Source organism: Pituophis catenifer, unplaced genomic scaffold, assembly GCF_029215685.1.
Source record: "Pituophis catenifer annectens isolate HBS135680 unplaced genomic scaffold, rPitCat1.0.hap2 SCAF_1, whole genome shotgun sequence".
NCBI lineage: Eukaryota > Metazoa > Chordata > Lepidosauria > Squamata > Colubridae > Pituophis > Pituophis catenifer.
The window spans coordinates 7,099,560-7,107,692 of NW_027256881.1; the positions used below are offsets into that span (position 1 = coordinate 7,099,560).

General features: G+C 44.5%; 1 protein-coding gene across 2 annotated transcripts in view; it reads right to left on the reverse strand.

The window, feature by feature from the left end:
* The window catches only part of AKAP1 (A-kinase anchoring protein 1), a 58,598-nt gene extending 51,003 nt beyond the window's left edge, over positions 1 to 7,595 (reverse strand). The window contains exon 1 of one of the 2 annotated variants that reach the window (XM_070932035.1): positions 7,510 to 7,595. The gene's annotated coding sequence lies outside the window, so the exon portion shown is untranslated. Of the gene's footprint in view, positions 1 to 7,226; positions 7,380 to 7,509 lie in introns of those variants that run through there. The other variant, XM_070932036.1, reaches the window with a different exon arrangement.
* Between the last annotated feature and the right edge of the window lie 538 nt (positions 7,596 to 8,133).

The window sequence follows — 8,133 nt, forward strand, 5'->3', positions numbered from 1 at the left end:
AACAACCCAAAGTTTGGAAACTATTCTCTTCTGAAATAGCTAGAAACAATTTTAGACATATCAACTAGACATCTTTTTATTTTTTTTCTCAAAGTCAAATGTAAAACCAGAGATACCGCTTGTGAATTGAACATGCCTAGAAATCTATGTACTGCACTTTTCCGGTGAATTCGTAGAAACGCTTGAAAAAAATCTGTACATTGTTATTTCTAGTTTCGAGAACCGCTACTTATCTGTTTTGCATAGCACTAATGCATCCTGTTAAACTACGTCTTACAAAATTGTGCATTTCTAAAAACGAGAACATCCAGTAGAAAAATGTAATGAAAAATATTATGGAATAGTTTGTTTTAGGGGGAAAAATTCATTCTCCCCCCCCCTTTTCTTCACTAACTAGCCAAAAAAACTGGCATTCAGCTTTAAAACCCCCCCTAAAAATATAACTTTGGACCACAGCACACGGATTTTATTTCTCTTTCCCTTCCAGTGCAAAAAAACAAGGCAGTTAACATTGCCAAAAAAATCATGAGTAGTAAATAACAGATAAACTGATTAAAGCATTTGGAACTTTTATATGCTTTCTTGCATTAGGAAGCTGGCAGGGGAAAGGGCTTAGCTTTATCTGTTGAGATCGTAATAGATTAAAAACTAATGCAGATCAAATTTGCATTTTCATACATTTTCATGGCATGATTTCCTTAACTATAGTTGACCATAGGAATTAGGCCTGGTCAAGTTCATACAATACGCCAGTCCCAAAATGGAACAAATCATATTATGGTTTAACCACAAAATGCTTGTGCTGTGCAAACTCAATCCACGTGGCTATTTTAAGATTTTGCATGTTGTGGGAAGCCAAAAAATCTGGTTGTGTAAACCACAGTAATGTTAACAGTGGATAACAGAGCATAAGCATATTGTGCAACCTTCAGTCTAGTATACTGAGGGAAGCATGTTGCATGAAACCTAACTTTCAGGTAATAGTGCAATCGAGGAAGCATTAATCAAACAAACAAGCAATGTAATCACCATCTAGGATTTTGTATGGAAAGAGAACATTGCACAAAACAGACTAGGGATTCCTGCCCTAAATTTTAACCAGGATCTCAGCATTTCCCATTCTAGCTAAAACCAAGTAAATCACACTATGGTTTCTATGTTTCTCAAGCTTGGCAACTTTAAGACGTGTGGACGTCAACTCCCAGAATTCCTCAGCTAGCATGGTTGGCTAAGGAATTCTGAGAGTTGAAGTCCACACGTCTTAAAAGTTGCCAAGCTTGACAAACACTGGCTTATTGTAACGTTTCAACCGTGTCCTCTGGTCATGAGTGGGATTCAGATCTGAATAAAAAAGGGGATCTGCCTATCCAGAAGATCAAAAGAAGATAATGGAAGTCCTGTGTCCAACAGAACTCAATTTGCAGTGATGAATACAATCAGGCCTTCTCTGAGGCCTTAACCTCCTTTGGAACAACCTGGCTTGTAGCAACAGACAGACATTCTTCTGGTTGACTCCCCACATATTCTATCTGGGATGCAGCATTTGGAGGATGTCACGTTTGGCCCAGTGGTGAAATGTAAAATTTGTTACTACTGTGAGCGTGGCTTGGTGGTGGTGGGGTAAGGTGACTGGGTGGGCGTGGCCAACTTTTTTTTTTTTTTTACTTTTAAAAGCATTTTTTCTACAACCTTAAGAAGTTGCAGAAAAAATGCTTTTAGAAGCCTCTGACCATCAGGCAACTCAGCTGGGATCATCAGAGGCTTTTAAAGGCATTTTTTTTCAGCTGAAGAGGTTGCAGAAAAAAATGCTCTTAAAAGTCTCTGACAATCCCAGCTGAGCCGTGTGATCATCAGAGATTGGGTTTTTTTTTACTTTTAAAAGCATTTTTTCCATACGAAAAGGTTGCAGGGAAAAATGCTTTTATAAATAAAAAAAAAAAGCCTCTGATGATCGCGCGGCTCAGCTGGGCATGGGGGGGGCAGGGATTTTTGCTACCGGTTCTCCGCACCACCTGCCGCCATCGCTACCGGTCCAAACCGGGAGCATTTCACCCCTGGTTTGGCCCTACCTCAGTGGATGGCACTATTATTCCAATGTTGTTATTTGGATTTTAATTCCTTTTACAAAATATTACACTACAGGTAGTCCTTGGCTTACAACCACAACTGAGCCCAACATTTCCGTTGCTAAGCAAGACAATTGTTAAGTGAAATTTGCTTCATTTTACAACTTTTCTTGTCAGAGTTGGTTAAGTGAATCACTGCCGCTATTAAATTAGTAACTTGGTTGTTAAGTGAATCTGCCTTCCCCATAGACTGCGCTTGTCAGAAGGTCGCAAAAGGGGATCGCATGACCCTGGAACACAGCAACCGTCATGAGTCCGTGGCCAAGCTTCTGAATTTTGATCACGTGACCAACAGGGATGCTTGCAACCGTCACAAGCTTGAACATTTTTTATTTTATTTGTCAAATTTATTAGCTGCTTAGTTTACCTCAGGCTAACTAAAAATGCTCATCCAGTAAGTCACTTTTTTCAGTGCTATGTAACTTTGAATGGTCACTAAGCAAATAGATGTTAAGCCGAGGACTATTTGTACTCTGAACCGGCTGGAATGCAGCAGTATAGATATGTGAATAAAACCAAGTTTTCTTAGCAGAAAATTAGGAGGAAATTCACCTCCTTTCTACAAGTCACAGAATCCAGCATGTTGGCACAGTAGGACATAACTTGATCAGGATTAGAGATTACAAATGAGAGCAAGAGTCGGCCAAGAACCAACGTGTACTGAATCATGTTTTACAAAATAAACTTTCCACCCTTCTTAGCTGCAGGGAGGAGAGGCCTGCTCGCTCTCCTCTAAAGCAGGAGTTTCCAACCTTGGCCACTTTAAGACTTGTGGACTTCAACTCGCAGAGTTCCTCAGCCAGCTTTGCTAAAGGAACTGTTAGAGAGGTCCACATTTGGGTTTCCCTGCCAGCTTCTTGATCCCATGGCTAACCTATTTACAAAATACCCAGTACCCCAAACAAAGAACTACCCACTCTGACAAACAAATAATAAGCAACAGACTTATCAAGGAACTCTTAAAAAAAGAAAACAACATGCACCAACACTGATAGGGCAAGCCATTTGTATGTAAACGGGAAGCAAATCCCACTTCCTTCTAGCACTGATGATGTTACCTAGTTGGGTAATGAAATGTCTGCAAGAAAACAAGCTCACAAAGATGCCTGCAAGAAAACAAGTTCAAAGAGCATCAAGGGCTGCATTAATACAAAACTATAGGAGAAATGTGATGTTTCTCTCCAACCGCTATCTTCCTGGCCCTATCCCAGGACCAATCTCAACTCAGAAAAAAGCCTCAGCATTACAGTGCCTCCAATTTTGATTGGTCAGCTGCTCTAACATCACAGAGCTGAGCAATCCTTACACCAGAGTGAGAATGAAGTGTGTTCCTGTCCAGTTAGGGAAATGGTTTTGCTGCCTTTTGCTCCCAAACATAAAGCAAGATATAAATGTAGTACATAATCAACAGTCACAATGTGAGACACAGGTTTGCAACCTCTTCCAACCAAAATTATTTCCAAATATATTTAATCATCTAATACACCTGCATCAAAAGTTAGAACCAGAACATAAATCATAAAGCCAATATTCAAAAACTCAACCTTTTTTTCCCAGAGAATGGACATTGACATGTTGTAGTGCAAAGATTTCCAAACTTGGTAACTTTAAGGCTTGTGGACTTCAACTTCCAGAATTCCTCAGTCAAGCCACTGGTATATAGTGGATTCATGAATAATTCAGATTGGAGACCTAGGTTCAAATCCTTACCTGGCTAAACAAATCAATTTGGGTCCAACAACTAAGCTTCATATGTCTTACAGAATAGTTGTGTAGCTACAGTGGGACTGTAGTTGATATGAAGTTTTAACCCACCTGGAAGGAAGAAACCTTCAAAAATCTGTACAACACAAACTATTGCTTTGTAAACCTGGAGCACTTTAAAGAGTACTGTGCTTATAGAAACCAATAGCTAAAGCTGATGCATTTGAAAAACAACTATCCAAATTCTGAAATAACTGTGCCCTTCCTGGTTATCTGTCTTCAATGCATCCTCAGTTTGTAAAATGGAATAATTTATTTTATAGCATAAAATGATAAGCCTAACATAGTAACTCTGTTGTAACTATCAAAGTTTGCCTACTAACTTTATGTGGGTGTTAGTGACCTCAATTCTTCTCCCACAATCTGTAAAATGGGAATAGCAGTCCATTACATTAAAAGAATGTGGATAGGTGGAGAATTAGAGAGCAGAAAAACTTTGAATATTCACTGTGTAAGAGCAACTTTTAGAGAGCCTGTCTTTCAGGTGTCTAGAATCGTGGTTACAGCGTGAATTTGACCCTGAGCCAACTCAATTCTAAAATAGATTCATCTGGGCAGTAAATCTCTTTCAATCAAGTCAACTCAACTCAATCAAGTCAACTCAATGCTTAACACATTGTAAGCCGCCCTGAGTCTTCGGAGAAGGGCGGCATATAAATCAAATTAAAAAAAAAAACTCAACAGGGTTGATGTGAAGCGTGTACTATGGACATAATAGATGAAAAAAATGTATATGTTGCATTGTTAAGCATATATGCTAACTTTAGCACAGAAGCTTGGTTCACACATACTACTAAAACACAATGTGGTTTATTTTGGTTTAATACACATTATATGAACCTAGCCACTGCAATTTGACACCTAACATGATGCACGAAACACGCCAGATTGCCTCCACAAACCCCAGATTAGCAGAATATATAAACTCAGCAGGCGAATCAACACCCAGAATTTCCTTCTCCGGTGGCATTATTCTCCATAAAGCCTGGGAAAACAAGCAATCACCATTGAGCTGTGTACTAGGTGATTAAAATGTGCACGTTGAACACACCTGGAGGTTGGGGGGGAGGCATGCCAAAGCACTATTGGTTAGCACAGCCCTTCAAACATTGTCAGAAGTGTCTTAAAGGAACCTTGCTCTTTGCACACCCAGAGAGACACAGCAGGCGCATGGTTAAGACTTAATCAAATCCACCAAATGCAACTGTGATTTTTTTTTTTGCTAAGAGTTCATTTAAAGGAGGAGGGGGGGGAACAGGGAGGGAGGTTACCAAAGTAGCAGAACTTGCTCAGCCAAACGGAGGCCTTCCTCTCTTCTCCTCTGCCCCCACCATGCCTTCACGTCATCGCTGTGCCCTTGCAAGATGAATCAGGCACATGGCAAAACGGACAGGCTCTCCAAAAGGAAACTGCCTTTCTCAGCCCTAGGCTTGCTCGAGAGAGAGAGAGAGAAAGCACCCAGCAGGCGTGGAGAAGGGTGACCTCTACCCACCACGGAATCCCACTTGCACGATGCTTCGGGGAGCAAGAGCAAACTAGGCCTCGCTGGAGGACCCAGGATCCGCCTCTTTCCAGCCGCCAGAAGGCTGGGCACCAGATCCTCTTGAAAGAGAAACCGACAAGGTGGTGTGTGACCTTGTTGCAAGGAAGTTTTAGCTTCCTCACTGCAGAGGTGGCCTGTGGCTTTAAGATGGGGGCAAAAGGCAATTTAACTGCAGTTGGACACCCGGCAGCCTTAGCAGAAAAAGGACCTCAACGAGGTGTTTTGCAAGGACATCAATCCAAGCACCCGCTCCCTAAAATTATACATTTCAGACACGAATAAGCAGCTTGCAAACGTCTGGGTATCTTTCAAATGCAATTCTAGCCCATACCTGATACAATGAAAGAACAAACCAGGGAGTGGCCCTTACTCAGAGAAATTAGCACACCTCTAGTGAACTCTAGCATTATACCCGCTTCAAAACACAGCCATGCCCATGTGTGTTTCTTCCCAAGAGGAGATGCTTTACATCCAGAAAGTTTTCCGACTCTCATTTCATTCCTCAATCCTACTATTCATCTCATATCAGGTTGAGACCCGGTCAACCAGCTTCTGTGCATCTCTTGACAACTCTGCACTACCTGGCCTTTCTCTTCCACACACAACAACCCTACGGAATAAGCCAACATTAAGTTTACAGTCTACCTTACATGGAAGAACCAAGAAAGGGGGGGGGAGCCTTTTAAACACAAGCTGAACAGCAAATTATATTCTTTCCTTGATTGGTAACACATGTTCTGAGGCCTCTCCAATATGCCACAGCCTCCCCGCACCAGATTTGTTACAACTCTCAGAATTTGCAAGCCAGGTGATTTGTAGCCTTAATACATCTGGAGGCTGATCTGATGGGGAAGGGTTACAGTCCTAAATCTGAATTTTAAGCAAGGAAATCTTGGCCGTCTCCCCCCCCCTGCGTTCGAAGGCGTTTTTTCCAATGTCTTGGAAAAAAACAGGACCAAACCTGGATCAAACAAACATCAACCTCAGTTCAACAAGCCAACAACTCCTTAAAACAGCGCCTGACAGATGAAAGCTTTTGGGTTTTGCGTCTTCCAGAGTTACAGATGAGGCCTTCATAGCTTCCAACTTTTTTCCCCAACGGGGCAAAAGGGGGGCACCCTGCCTAGGGAAAATCTTGAAACTTGGACAGCACCCACAGCACACCCCACTTTTTTTTTTTAATTTGATTTATATGCCGCCCTTCTCAGGGTGGCTTACAATGTGCTAAGCAATAGCCTTCATCCTTTTGTATATTTATACAAAGTCAGCTTATTGCCCCCACAACTGGGTCCTCATTTGTACTTGGGGTACAAATGCAAAAAAATAAATAAATTAACAAATGCAAAAAAAAAAAAAAGCAACAAATGCAAAAAAAAAAAAAAAAGGGCAGGTATCACCCAGCCGGAGAAAGCGGCAGGAAGAAACATGTTGGCATTGGCAGAGGCGTCGGGAAAACGCCATAAAAGTGCAAGTACAACAAGGCACGTGGAAAGTAAAGGACGGGTAAATGACAAGAGTTGCGAGAGGAGGAGGAGCGGTGTGTGTGTGAAAGAGAAGGACGGGAACCGCAGCTACCCCGAAGCCCCTCCGGATAGGGTACCACTTACTACCCTAAGTGGTACCCAGAAAGGGTCCAGCAGCAGCCCCCCGTTTCGCTTCTAGGGAGCGGGGAGCCACCGGTTAGAGCCCCGGTCCGAGAGAGCCCCAAGCAAGGGAGGTCAGATGCAAGCCGGAGAGGAGGAGGAGGGGGTGGTTGGTCGGTCGGTCACCGGACCCGGGAGCTGCGTCCTTACCTGCCAATGACTGTTACCGCAGAGCAACCATCGGCAAGGCTAGGCAAGGAGGTGGGCCAGCACAGAGAAGTTAGCCAACATATGCGCGGGAGGTGGGAAGGGAAATCCCCCGGTTGGGAACAACAGACTGGGGGGGGGGCTTTGGATCCGATCCGCCGGAAGCGGCTGCAACCATTGTCACCCTCCTCACCCACGCCGCTTTACTCTCCGGAAAGCCCCTCCCTCGCAAACTTGGCGCATGAGGACTGGCACCTTAAGCCAGCCAGTCAAATCCGCTACTCACGATGCGTCCGGTGGAGCCGGCTCTTCCCAGCTGCTTTGGCGGCCGCCTCTCTCCTCGGCGTCCCACCCCCGGTGCCGGTTGCCAAGCCTTCCCCCGTGCGCTACCTCCGTGCCCAGCCCTTCCCCTCCCCGCCGCGGGCTTGCTCAATTGTCCCCCCACGTGCTGCCGGACCGGGCCTTTCGGAACGCTGAGACATTCGACCGATATACACAACGCTCCACTCGCCCCGCCCACCGCTCCCGAAGCGTTGCCCTTGGCCCCGCCCCCTCCTGCCACCGTCTCGGCCGCAGCTCGCGCGAGAAGGCTAAGCAGGCCGCGCCCCCTTCCTCAGCCTGGGCGGGGAGGGGGAGGGGAAAGAGAAGGGAAAGGAAGGCTTCGCTGGCGCAGGCGCAGTCAAAGAAATCCCGTTTCTCCGCTTCGCAACGTAATAACGTCCTGTAAAATAAATCTCGACGCCAACCTTTCCCAAGACTTTGAGAGACTTCAACTCCCAGAATCCCTCAGCCAGCCAGCGTGGGTATCCCACCTGCAAGCATGGCCGGCTGAGGAATCCTGGGAGTTGAAGTCCTTAAGTTGTCAAGGTTGGGGGAATCCCTGCTGTAAAGGGAGGACCCGCGAACGGGA